This window comes from Rhinopithecus roxellana, chromosome 8, assembly GCF_007565055.1.
Source record: "Rhinopithecus roxellana isolate Shanxi Qingling chromosome 8, ASM756505v1, whole genome shotgun sequence".
Lineage (NCBI taxonomy): Eukaryota > Metazoa > Chordata > Mammalia > Primates > Cercopithecidae > Rhinopithecus > Rhinopithecus roxellana.
In genome coordinates, this window is record NC_044556.1 from 94,345,339 (window position 1) to 94,358,953 (window position 13,615).

At 43.4% G+C, this 13,615-nt stretch overlaps 1 non-coding gene across 1 annotated transcript; it reads right to left on the bottom strand.

Annotated features, from left to right (window-relative positions):
• Positions 1 to 13,176: 13,176 nt before the first annotated feature.
• LOC115899411 lies at positions 13,177 to 13,235 on the bottom strand. Its single transcript, XR_004059124.1, has one exon. It is a non-coding gene; the product is annotated as a U7 small nuclear RNA (small nuclear RNA).
• Between the last annotated feature and the right edge of the window lie 380 nt (positions 13,236 to 13,615).

Consider the following 13,615-nt stretch of genomic DNA (forward strand, 5'->3'; position numbering starts at 1 on the left):
CATTGGCCTCATCATACCTGAATAATAATAAAGCCTATACTTTAAAGCAAGTATGACTTACGTCCATGCAATCAGGGTAAATTTCTGGGGTCTGCTTGGAATTATGGCCCGAGAAGCACTCTCTCTTTTCCAATGGATATCAGTGAGGAAAGGTTATGGTCTTTGTTGCATATGGCAGCCATCCAAAGATCACAAGAGGAGTCACCTGAGCTGGACAGAAGATTGGAGAGGTGGACACAGTCTTCGAGGACATCACTGAACCTCCAAGCCACTGACTAACTACACCCGAAGTCCACCTATCTTGTCAGTCAACAGAGCTCCCTTTAGATAGTTTAAAGGCAGTAATATAATAAAGACTATTCAGAGGCTCAGAGAATGGTGGGAAGTAGTCTCTGGGTTGCATTTATAGGGATAGCTTCCAGCTCTCCTTTGCAGAACTGATGTGAAATGGAAACTGTTACTGCCATCGACCTCAGCTGCCTCTGCTTGGGCCAGCACAATGGACGCCTCGGCCCTTGTCTTCTATAGCTGGCTTCAAACAGAGTGACCAACTCAGCTCAGGTTACTCAGGACTTTGCCAATTTTTGCACAGAAAGTCTCACATTCAGGACTCCCTCAGTGCCAGGCAAACCAGAATGGCTGGTCACCCTACTTCCCAATAGAAGTTATAGGAGAGTGCAACTGAGTGATAGAATCTATTTCCCTAGCAGCAAGAGGGAATGGGTCTCTTCATTGGAAAGGTGGGATTTACAATGTGGGGAATGACCAGAAATGTGGAGAGGATGTTTAAGCAATTTTGAGCAGTCAAGAATGACAAATGTATTTAATACAATAAAGCATCATACCCAGACTTTCCAGGTCCATAAGCAAGATAAGGCGCTTGTAACTGGGCTTGCAACCAGAGCTCCCTACTTGATACAGAGGCTTTCAGCAGCTTCTATTTGAGAGCCACTGTGCTAAACTGAGAGCGAGTACCCTGGGGTTATTCACAAGAGGATGAGGTCTGATGTCTAGGGTTTTTCTCATAGGATTGCAGATTTACCATATTTTACCTTGTGGTGCCAGGGACAAAGATGTGAAAAATAAGCAAATAGATAGAAAGGGGGGCAATAAAATCCACTATTTATTAAATTAAAGAATAAATTTAATTTTTTAACCCTTGATGAACTGTGCCACCTTCTTGCAACTATGACACCAAAGTCCAGACGACCAAGTAATAAGCCTAGATGTCCCTGAATATATATCTGAATGAAGTAGTGAGTGAGAGGCATAGAAGATGATGTTTCACGAGTCATTTATCAAACTGTCTGCCCTACAGTATTCAGCATCTGGAACAGCTCTGTCAACCTCACTTGCAGTTGCTGTTGAATCACATGTGACATGACAAGTCCCCAACAGGTCTGGGCTGGTAGCCAGCCTGCCTCCACTGCAGTGACACCTAGTGCAAAACCTGTATTTGTGGCTCAGCCTGTAAAAGAGGACCACCCACCCCTGTCCACCACCACGGTTGCCTGCCGTGGTTGTAGAACAAACTACAGGAGAATGTCACACATACCCTAGGGGACACATTCACTCTGCTCTTTGAAAAGTCCTTGCATAAACTGTGTCTCAGGTGAGCCCCTCCTATGTTGCCTGGAGAGACAGGCAGGATAGGTGTTGTGATGTCCATGTTAGAGTAAAGTAAACTCAGATCCCAAGAGAGTACAACACACCTGCTGTGATACCGTTTGTCACAGGTAGCTCTTTGCCTTTGACGGGTGAGAGAGACAAAGAAGGTGGCAAGACTAGTCTCATCTGTTAAATGTCATTCATCAAAACCAAAGTTGAGGTCAGGCACTGTCACTCACACCCATAATCCCAGCATTTTGGGAAGCCAAGGTGGGAGGATTGCTTGAGCCCAGGAGTTCCAGACCAGACTGGACAACATGGTGAGACCCTCATCGCTACAAAAAAAAAAAAAATTAGCGAGGTGTAGTGGTGTGTGTCTGTGGTCCCAGTTACTTAGGAGGCTGAGATGAGAGGATGGCTTGAGCCTGGGAGGTTGAAGCTGTAGTGAGCCCTGATTATGCTACTGTACTCCAACCTGGGTAATAGAGCCAGACTCTGTCTCAAAAAAAAAAAAAAAAAAAAAAAAAAAATGACAACAACAACGACAACAACAAACCAAAGTTGATACTTTTAAAACATCAACTTTGATATCAACTTTTAAATATTTTAAATATTTTTAAAATATCGACTTTTATATATTTTAAAAATATTTCTAAATGTTCCCCAACTTTGGGCAGATTCATTTCATTCTATAGCAAATTGGTTTCTGCACTTGGGCTGAACCACTTGATAGACACATATTCTGCAGTTATATATATAATATATATTTTATACTCTATAGTAAGTTGCCTGAAGTGCCCAATATATTCTAAGAACATGAAAGAAACGATTCCAGAATAAATGATTTCCATCAGCCACTTGAAAGTGTCTGAGACCTCACTCATTTCTCTATTGTTCTGCCTCATTCTGTGGTAATTGCAGTGGATAAAACATTACCTGGTCTAAATTGTCTTGTCAATAGAACTTTCACTTTCGCTTTTGTGTGCCTCTGCTTCTCACTCCTATAGCCATTCAGACCCCGGCTTTGCTTCCTTTCATCTCTCCTGAGCCCTCGGCTTATGTCCACAGGGACTGGCTCTCTGTGGAGGAGAGAGGACTGGCTCTCTGTGTGGAGATTTCTGGCTCTCTCTTCAGGGTCCCAGCTCTGCTCTGTTCTCCTCGCCCCAGCCCTCACCTTCCAGCAGTGCATCTAAAATGGGCCCTTCTGCCCTATTTGCATTCCACGGCTCTCCCATCCAGTCCCCCACTGACCTCCCCAAGCCTTCACTGTTTGAAGCAGAGGTAGGCATTTTCCTTGATTCCACCAAGCAGATTTTCAATTCCTAGGATTCTGGAGTTGAGCCTCAGGGATCGTCCGTAAAATCTTTTAGGTGGTGAGAGTGAGAAGCCACCTGAGACCAGGTCTGGGAGGGCCAAGGTTGACCTTGTCAGTGCAAGGTCAAAAGCTGTAGCGGAGAAAACCAGATATTTTAGATGGTCATGAAGCCAAGCAAAAGAGATCGGGAGGCTCTGAGAGGCCACATGGGAACCTGGTTCTTGTGGAGATCCCAGTTCTGGGAACCAGCCCTTTGGAACCTGACCACTTTTCCTGTCCTTGCCCTGTTTTGCTTAAGTGGCAGGGAGGGGGATTCTGTTTATTGTACTCCTAACCATGGCTGCTTCTGACCTCACCTGTAATTTGCTGGGAAGTTCTAGCTAACAGCACCCGTCCCACATTCACTGCAGCTTTATTCTGCCTCTAGCTTTACCATGTCAGGAGGAAATCTGATATAATCTCATCTCTCTACATTATGGGCTAAACTGTTTCCCCCCAAAAGTTCACGTGTTGAAGTCCTAACCTCCAGGATCTCAGAATGCAACTGTATTTGAAGACATGTGCTTTAAAGAGATAAACAAATTGGAATAGAATGAGGTCATTAGGGCAGACACTACTGCCATATGAATGCTGTCCTTACAAGAAGAGAAGCCTAAGACAGAGATGCATTCCAAGGGAGGACCATGTGAGGATGCAGGGGGCCATCTGCAAGCCAAGGAGAGAGACCTCAGGAGAAACCAACCCTGCTGACACCTCAATCTTGAACTTCCAGTCTCCAGAATTGTGAACAAGTAATAGAGCTGAGGGCAGCCAGCCACCAATTTTCATTGCTCAGGGAAAAATCTTGGAACCAACCTTACCTCCTTCTTTCTCCCAAACCCTACCTCCCACTCATCAGGAAACCCTGCTGGTTCCACCCTCACTGCTGGCTCTTCTCTTCTGCTTGCTCCCACACTGATCTCAGTACCAGCCGGCTGGAGAGTTTCCTAAAAGGTCCGAAAGACTGCTTCTGCCACTGCCTTCTATAATCAAACTCAACATAGCAGCCAGCATCAGATATGTTTGCTCTTCTGCCCAAAAGCCTCCACTCTGAGTAGAAGCCAATCCTGAGAGCAGCCTGCAGGATCCTACATTCTCCAACTTGCTGTGACCTTCTAACCCAGCTCTGACCTCTTCCTTCTTATTCTCAATCCACCATGCAGGCTGGACAAGCTCTGCCTCGGAGACTTCACCTGGCTGCTCTAGCTCCTGCGTGGAAGACCCTTCTCCCAGGTGCCTGCTTGGCTAATTCTCTCACCTCCCTCTAGTTTGGGCTCAGATATTCCCTCCTCACCATATCTGGGGTGGCCAATGAGTCCACACTCACTGTCACTCTCCCCTTCTCTGCTCCACCTGTCCTTGTGTGCAGTGTACATGTGACCTTCTAACACACTACAGGGGACCCTTGAACAACATGGGGGCTAGGGCACTGACCCCCTTTGCAGTCAAAAATCCACATATAACCTTTGACTCCCCCAAGACTTACCTACTAATAGCCTACTGTTGACTAGAAGATTTACTGATAACATATGCAACCCATGACCACGTATTATGTATATGTCTTATATACTGTGTCCATACAATAAAGTAAGTCAGAGAAAAGAAAATATTAAGAAAATCATAAGGAAGAGAAAATACATTTCCTATTCATTAATTGGAGATGGATTGTCATAAAGCTCTTCATCCTCATGGTCTTCATGTTAAGTAGGCTGAAGTAAAGGAGGAAAAGAGAAGTTCTTGCTGTCTCAAGGGTGGCAGAGGTGGCAGAAGAGCCACCTATGAGTAGACCTCAAGTGGTTCAAGGGCCGATTTGTATTTACTCTATCTACTCATTGTGTTGAATGCTTACTGCCAGTCCCTCCCTTCCCCATCCACCACTGTGCTACAATAGGAACCCCAGGAGGGCAGGGACCTAAGTCTGTTTTTGTTTGTTTGTTTGTTTCATTTTGTTTTGTTTTTGGAGACAGTTTCACTCTTGTTGCCCAGGCTAGAGTGCAATGGCATGATCTTGGCACACTGCAACCTCTACCTCCTGGGTTCAAGCAATTCTCCTGCCTCAGCCTCCTGAGTAGCTGGGATTACAGGCATGCGCCACCATGCCTGGCTAATTTTGTATTTTTAGTAGAGATGGGGTGTCTCCATGTTGGTCGGGCTGGTCTCGAACTCTCAACCTCAGGTGATCCACCCACCGCAGCCTCCCAAAGTGCTGGGATTACAGGCGTGAGCCACTGTGCCTAGCCTGGTTTTCTTTTTTTTTTTTTTTTTTTTTTGAGACAGAGTCCACCCTCTCACCCAGGCTGGAGTGCAGTGGCATGACCTGAGCTCACTGCAACCTCCTCCTCCCAGGTTCAAGTGATTCTCATGCCTCGGCCTACCAAGTAGCTGGGATTACAGGGGTGCACCACCATACCCGGCTAATTTAGTAGAGATGGGGTTTCACTGTGTTGGCCAGGCTGGACTTGAACTCCTGACCTCAGGTGATCCACCCACCTTGGCCTCCCAAAGTGTGGGGATTACAGGCGAGCCACCACGCCCAACTCTAAGTCTGTTTTGTTCCCTGATGTAACCCAAGTTTCTAGAACAGTGCCTGGCACAAAGCAAGCGCCTAATAGAGAATGGCTGACGGAATAAATAGAACTTCTCACTAAAGTCCACCCATTTCCTTAAGTCTGGGGCTATGGGGGCGTCTTTAACCACGAGTCTCCTTTCCTGCCTAAACCTTCCCACTCAAGTCCAGCTGCTGCTGCTTCCCAGCCAGCTCTTGTTTGACTCCTCCCTGTTCCCTCAGAGACCTGACTGGAGCTCAAATCCGCCCCACCCCCATCCAGCGGCAGAGCATCGACTCATCCCCTTACCCCAACAGGTCCTGAAATCACCTATTAATCTTGTAAAATGTTGCTTTTATCCTACCACTCCATTGCTCTAAAAAAACCCACCAGCCCTCTCTTAGCTGTTGGATCAAGTTCAGGTATAGCAGCCTGAGAGCCAAGCTCCATTTGCATCGGCCAGGGATCCAGGGCCTGTCCTCCTCCACCACAGCTGTCTGTGGTTTAGAACACCTCCCAGAATGCTCACCCTCATATCTGAACCGTACCCATCCTCCAAAGCCCAACTCAAACCCTCCCCTCAGCCCTTCCTTGGAACTCCAGCCCACACCGATGGGTCCATTCTCTGACTTCTCCCAACAACAATTGAGGGCAGCTCCTGATTTAAAAGTTGGATCAATGCAGCAGGAGATTAAGGACAATAAACCTTTTATCATTTGGAAATCCCCAAGAGATTTTGATAGCAACCTGGCTTGCTGTCCGTCATATATATTACATCTTAAATTTTCTGTTAACCTCTTAAGTGTCCATATCCAGCATTTGCCACTTTATTTATTGCCTTACTATCTATTTCACATATGCATGCTCTGTTTGTCAAACAAGGAAATAAGTTCCTTGAGGGTAAAGGCTGGTTTATACAGTGATACGCTGATTAGAAATTCCTCAGGAACAAGGCTCATTTATTCAAAATCGACTATGCTCAAAAATAAAAACAAAACATCTTCATAAATCATTCTAAGCAGAGCTGCCAGCTTGCAGCTGCATGTCGGAAATATTTCAATGCACAGTTTTGGTTTGTCTCTACTGATTCTGAAGTCAACAAGACCCGTCTTGGGGAGAATCTGCAGTCTGGGAAGTTTGCTCTTGGCATGCAGAGCCTCCTCATTTCCAACTTAAGCTTCAGCAGCACCACTGTCAGGTCCCTGAAAGGCGCACATCTCCACCTCCGCACTTCCCCAACCCCCTGCAGAGTGGCTGGACCTGGGAGACTGCTCTTTTTCTTCATGGATGCATTGAAACTGACTCCCTCTGCACTATGTGCACTACACTCACTCTTAGAAGGTATGAGATTTTTTCTGAAAGCAGAGATGTTCTTCGCCTTCTTCATCCGTGCACTCCAGTAATCTAGAATAGAGCTTGGCACAAGGTAAATACTCAATAAATATTTGTGGAATCGGTGATTGTTATCTCAATGGGCATTGATACTTTCAACCTTTTATCTCCAGTTGTTTCATAAATGGTTGAAGATTTGTCAATCACCTACATGGCAGAAATGTTCTCCCTCCCCATACCTTCTTAAGCAAAAATGCCCCTGAGGTTATAATTAGGCTGGTCAATCTGACCTGTAGCTGGTCTGGCCTCCTTCTGGAGGAGGTGATTCATGGAGACTTTCCCATTGTCTTTCCAGCTCACTGCCTGATTCTTGTAGAGGACAAGCTGTGGTGGGATCCCTTTCTCATGGCCCATCCTCATCATGTCTACAGACTCATCCAGCCCCTCTTTTGAGCTCCCTTCTCTCCAGGGCTCTCCTCTATCACTTACCTCTGCAAAGGTCAAGCATTCACCCTTAACAATGACCTAATTCTGCCCTCCCTTCCCCTCCCTAGACTTCCAAATGCACCATTTTATGTTGCCTCTATTTGGGATCTGATTTAAGGACTTTTCTTAGTAAAATCTCTCTTTTCTGACATCCTGGAGAATCCTATATCATTTATCTTCCTGGTTCAGAAGTTTCTAACAAAGATAATCTGCCTGGTAAAGAAACCTGCTTGCTAACAGAGCTATAATTTGGGTGCTTTTAAAAAACCTCCCAAGGAATTATATCCAGGACAAAAAATCTTCATGGAGCTGAATTTAATCATTAGCAGCTCAAGGACAGGAACCCATAGGGTACATTTTTGGTTTTATTTTTTTCCTCACTGTTTGTAGAAGTCCTAGGCCCAGCATAGACCTGTAATAAACACCTGTTGAATAATTGTTGAATAACTGATTGATTGACAGCCTGCTGAGCATGCCGGATGTTTCTGTCTGGCTACAATGTCTGGGTTTTTCTTTTCTTCAATAAAAGTTGTTATGATTTGCACTGCAATTATTCACCAGATTTTCCTCATGTGCTCTTTCTTTTTCTTTTTCTCCCAGCTTTTCATTTTGAAAAGTTGAAGTTATAGATAAAAGTTGAAAAAAACAGAATAATAACCCCATTATGCTCTCTACCTGGATCCAACAACGAGTGCTTCCCCACATTTGTTTTTATCTCTTGCTATACTATGCCTATATTTTTATAACTCTCTACAATATAAATACTTCCGTTGCTGGGTCATTGGAAAGTAAGTTGCAGACATCAAGAACTTTACCCATAAATACTCCAGCACACAGCTCCTAAGAATGAGGACATTTTTCTAAGTAACCACAATAGCAATATCACAGCTAAAAAGATTAATAATAACTCCAGAATATAATCTAATATCCCTTCATTTATTCTCAAATTGGAAAAGCTTGCCTTTTGATCAGACAATGACTTTGCTTTCCAAAGTGGAATTCTAGTCCTAGTTCCCCACAGATCCATTAGGATTTATAGGTATAGTCAATATGTACAGTTCACGTAAGAGTTGCATTCTCTGGTTCTGGTATGACAAAGGGAAGTTCAGGCCCCCAGAATGGTCTGTTTCTAGGGTAGACCAGGTCCATCATCAAGCAGGACCAGGGAGATGTTGCTTTGGGACTCTGAGGGTTGCCATGAGCCCCCACATAGCTGTTAGAGTTTCTAACCCCACAGCTCCACAGTGTATGCTTGCTCTGTTTCTTTCTAAAATCCCTGTTTCTACTCTCCTTTGTCTACTTGCATTGGCAAATGGAAACACTATACACTATTCAGTTCTACTCTTGGCAGTTCTGATTCAGTAGGTCTGGGATGGGAATCTCGAGAAATTTTATTTTTAAAAAGCTCTCCAAGATCTGCAATCTGGCAGGGGGAGGGGGGAATGGAAAATCCCTCATGAGTTACGTGGTCTGCCTACACAGCTCTGCACATCTTATGTATATGTGTTTGTGGGTTTCTGTGAAATGTCTCCAATTATCTTTGGAAGTGAGTGGAGTATAAACTATAAATAAATGAGAGACTTTCTCAGAACATCTATGTGCAGTGGGACCAGTCTTGGGGACTCTGCAGCTGATGGTGTGGGACGGTGGAGAGAGGCTGTGAACTTTGAGGGAGATGACCGGCTGGGTCTGTGTTTGGTGCTACCATTGGCCAATTACATGGATAGTTTGGACAAGTTGCCTGAGTTTTCTGAGCCTCAGTTTGTCATCCTCTAAGATGAGCAGAGTAATATACACCTCATGAGACCTTGAGGTCGTGCATGTGAAAGTGCTTTGTAAACTATCTGCAGGGGTCTAAGCTGAGCCAGAGATAAGTTCACCCAAGAGTCGTATCTACCTGGGGGCAGGGGCAGGGGCAGGGGCAGGGGCAGGGGCAGGCACACCAGGAACCGGCTACTGGAGGAGCTGTGGGGCCTCTTGGGAAGAAGCTTACCCTAAAGGTAGCAACCACAGGCAGGACGGGTAGGAAACGGGAAGGGGCATTGCTGGGGTTAGGGAAGTATCATCTGGGGCCAAGAGGGTTCCACTGGCTCCTTTCCCCAGGACATAGGGAGGAAAGGGCTGTGATACAAGAGCGTACACGAACGAAAAGCACTGGCTGGAGATCATCTATGTGGAATGTGGACAGGGCAAGGTGCCCTTAGCCCCTATGGCTGGAGGAATAAATGGAACTCACTAAAGTCCACCCATGCCCTTAAGTCTGGGGCTATGGGGGCGTCCTTAACCACGAGTCTCCTTTCCTAGCACTCCTGACACTGGCCTCCTCCTTCCTAGGCCCAACTCACAGGCTCACTCAGGGACAGCCTGGGCTGGTGGGGCATCAGCAGAGGCCATAGTGCTATGAGTGCTGGCTGGCGGCACCGTGACATATTCCCTGGGAGCCTGAGATGAGAGGGTACACAGTGGGGAAGGTAGGGACAAGAAGACTGCCTCTCAGCAGAATATCCCCAGGATCCCCTAAGCCCCCATGATGCTGTGTTTGGTTGAGTTCCTGCCCCACCCTATCCAGGTAACTGCTATCTTGCCTAATGGGGAAGATTCCTTTCCCCCGCGTACCCCACCCCTACCCGGCATGTGGCCAAGTGCCTCCTAGTGACTCACTCTCCCTGACTCTGCTACTCGCTGAGCTGCCTTGGGCAAGGCACTTAACAGCACCCTGCTATAAAACTGAAATAGTGAGAGCAGTTACTTGATAGGACTGTTGTGAAGATTTAATAAAATAATACACAAACAGTGCCTGGGATATGGTAAGCACATCATTAATGTTTATATGTTCAGGGCAATTGATTCCTTTAACCTAAATCACATTGATAAACTATTTCTCAGTCACAATTCAAGTCAAGCAATTTCTGGGAAGACAGCAGCAGGTGGTTAACACTGTCCGCTGGGTGTGGGGATTTTGAGCTTAGTGTCACTAAGAGCTGCTCACTGAGGATAGAACTGTAGTACTTCGAAATGTTCTCTCTCATTAAAGACAGCCCACTGTGGCTCCTGGGAGTATGATAGGGCCTGGGCAAGCTCTTTAACATCTTCTTTTTATAATAACCTCCATAGAAAAGTGCTTTCAGTTTGGTAGGAGGGGTGTGCAAACGATTTCCAATTATCCAATTTCAGTGTTTAATATTTTGTTCCTTTTAAGCAGTCATAATTTTGTTTCTCCTTTTCTCCTGATTGGGTATTGTCCTCCTTTAAAGTATTTTAGAAAAAGGGAAATTGGACAATCAGATTATAAGAAAGGTTCTATTATGCAAAATCACAATATATCATTAAATTGTACAGGGCTCCCGACATCTCTGATAATAGTAACTGGTACAGTGAATTGGCAGCAGAAATGCTGAAGCTATATTTATGTGCTGCTACAAATATGAAGTGTTCTTACTGTACTATACAGTCAGGAAAAAGCCCTAAGGGCTTCTGGCATGAAAATATTACATTGATAAATGACAGCCATGGTGCTGAACAGTACTAGGGTCTGACAAAAGGGCAAGTCAATGTATACAGAGTTTCCTACTTACCTGTAAACACTAGAAATCATGCACAAGTGGTTGAAAGTGTCTGTGGAGATATGTTAGGAAAGTAAATGAAGGTAGAAGAAAGACAAGGAGGGGATGTATATATGCCAGCTGCCTAAGGAAGCAAGTTGTAGTATCGTCTGGAGGCTTGGGCTGTGTGGTTGTTGCAGTGGAATGTTTTCAGGTTTCTGCCTTTTTCCTAACCAGCAGAATGAACTTCAGGGTCACCACATTGCAAGTAAAACCACTTTTAAAGAAAACGATTTTGAACGTACAAAAAAAGTTGCAAAAACAGTGCAGAGAATTCACCTATGTACTTTATCCAGACTTGTCATTTTAAAATATTTTGCCACTTTTTTAAATCATCCTCTGTCTATATTTTTCTTGAATCTTTTGAAAGCAGCTTGTGTATGTCATGCCCCCTTAACCCTTGACACTTTAGTTTATATTTCCTAATAAATATCATCTTTCCTAACATTCTATGCAACTATAGCACAGTTAGCAAAATCAGAAAATTTGACATTATACTATTTACCATACTGTACCATGGTATATCAGACTAAGATATTACCCACTCTATAGTCCATAGTCCTGTTTTGTTCATTGTCGTACTCATGTTCTCCACAGTATTTTTACTCTCCACTCCAGGGGCTTTATTGCATTTAGTTATCACGTCTCTTTAGATTCATTAATCTGGGACATTTCTTTACTCTTTCTTTGTCTTTCACAATAGACAAAGTGACATTTCTGAAAAATACACACCACTTATTTTACAGAATATTCCCCAATTTGTTTTCTTGATATTTATTCACAAATCAGGTTATACATCCTTGGCCAGAATACAAAAACCATGATGCTGTCACCTTCTTAGGGTCTCTCTGCAGACTCAGGATATCCATCTGACCCTCACGAGTGATGCTAGTTTTGGTCAACTGGCCAAAGTGCTGCCTGTTTCTCCACCAGCTACTAATTCCCCCATCCCCCTCACCACCACCACCCATACCCAGCAATGAATAATATGTCTATTATGCAACTAACAAATGTCTGTTGAAAGACATTTGAAGACCTTATAAATCTCCTCCTTTTCATTACACTCCTCACCTAACCACTTCAGCATCCATTGAGGTGTCTTCTCCAAACAAACCTTTACTGCGATGGTTGTGAGATGGCGATCCACCCTTCCCTGAATGTCTATCAGTTGGCATTCTACTCAAAGAGTTCTCCCTTTTTTCCATTTATTTATTATCACTCTGTATACCTAGATTTCTACTTTATTCAGTGTTTATTTTGATGCATATATTGTCTTACATTTAGCCAGTGGGGCCCCTTCAAGCTGGCTCCTATGTCCTTTTAACATTGTGCTCCCTGTCTCTCTGCTTCTCTCTTTCTCTCTCTCTCACTCTTTCTGCCCTTCTTTACTTTCTAGTACAACAAGATGTTCCAGGCTCATTTAGTACCCTCTAGACTCCAGTCCTGGAATCAATAATTTCTCCAGTGAAATCTTACAGTGGAGAATGGTATTTAGAAACCAAGATCTGGGTGCAAGGGGTGCTCATTGCTACTGGGATATTACTAATCAGTGCCCTTTAAGTGGACAGATCTAGGAAATATATATGTGTATTTATTTAAATATGCATACATATGAGCATAGATATGTGTGTGTATATGAAATAATGAGTTCATACTGCTATATCTGATTCCAAATCTACTCCACAGGAATCTTTCTTGCCTTCTTCCATCCCATACTATATCTCCCTTCTTCCATAGTGAAAATCCTAGCTCCCCAAAACAATGTATTTTCTGATTTTCTCAATTGCATACTATGCATAAAATAATTTAATTGCTATACCCATAACACTATGACAAAAATAAAGGGTTTTTAAATTCTTTCCAGTTCTAATCTGACAGCACATAGCTGGCAAACAAAGTTATGAATATTGATTTTTTTAACCTTTATATTATTCATTTATAATGTAATGGGATTCAGATATTTCTGTTTGAATTCAGTTTTTATTCCTCTCCCCTCAGCTTTCTTGACTTTATTTTGTTTTTTTTTTTTTTAATATAGAGAACACTATCATGTTTCCAAAATTTAAGCCTGGGAAAACAGTACACTCAAAGAAGCATCAATTCTTCTCCTATCCCTTCTACTTTTCCCTCCCACCCCTTCTAGGTAACCAATTCAATTGCTTTCTGGTTTACCACTATTGTGTACGTGAGTGTGTATGTGTGTTTTGCCAAAATACACAGATACATGTATCTTTTCTTTTCCTGCATGGAGTATTTTCCAGTGAAAACCAGCAAACCTAGACAAGTTCTAAAAGAGCTATAACACTTACATGTATGTTTTCTAGTCCCTTCTTTGTCACAGAAAATGTAGCAGATGATATATACCCTACTGCAACTTCCTTTTTTCATTTAACAAAATATCCTGGATATTACCCTATATCTGTTCACAGATGTCGTCCTTTTTATTTTATTTTAATTTAATTTATTTTTTTGTAGTCTTGCCAACAGAATGTTTTGTCAAGCTTTTGATTTTTTTACCTGTTTGATGGGAGGATAAATAGTATGTTTTGTGGTTTTAATTTACAAGTCTATTACGAGGAAAGTTTAATGTCTTTTCATATGTTTATGGACTCTTTGTAGATCTTTACTATGAATTGCCTGTTCACGCTTTTCCCCATTTTTTATAGGAGATTTGGGGTTTTTCGTTA